Genomic DNA, 624 nt, shown 5'->3' on the forward strand with positions numbered 1-624 from the left:
TATGGTGTGGTGTGGTGTGGTGTGGTATGGTGTGGTATGGTATGGTATAGTGTGCAGTGGTGTGGCTCCGCTGATGTCGCTATAGTGCATTGGAGTGATGCACCTCGGGTCCTAAAATCATTAATGACAGACAGACAGACAGACAGAGTCGTTCCCTGAAGCTACTACACCTAAAAACTGTATATATAAAAGTGGCAGGACTATCAGCTACGTGCCCAGTAATATGGACTACACATCATTCACATACAATTCAGTTTGATCACTATTACATATACACTATCAAATTAGCCATACCCATATCAAAGCAGTTTCTACTAACGGTTTTAAATAGGACGCTAACTGAGATATAATAATAAATAATAATAATAATAATAATAATAATAATAATAATAATAGGCTTACTACTCCACTGCGTCTACTTCACACTAAGGACAAAAGTTAGCCTATTGTTCCACCGCCCCTACTCACACTTGGGCCTGTCCGCCGCTTTCCACCCTGACGCATCGTATCAAGGAGAATCATCTATGGGTCCCCTAACTAGTGAACCAGATTCCAACCCTTCCAGCCCACTGAATGTTACTGATTAGCTTAGCAGGACATTACTAGGCCTTGACACAGTTTGAA

Source organism: Coenobita brevimanus, unplaced genomic scaffold (assembly GCF_032717465.1).
Source record: "Coenobita brevimanus isolate Jiangsu-jjx unplaced genomic scaffold, ASM3271746v2 jjx.HiC_scaffold_1992, whole genome shotgun sequence".
Lineage (NCBI taxonomy): Eukaryota > Metazoa > Arthropoda > Malacostraca > Decapoda > Coenobitidae > Coenobita > Coenobita brevimanus.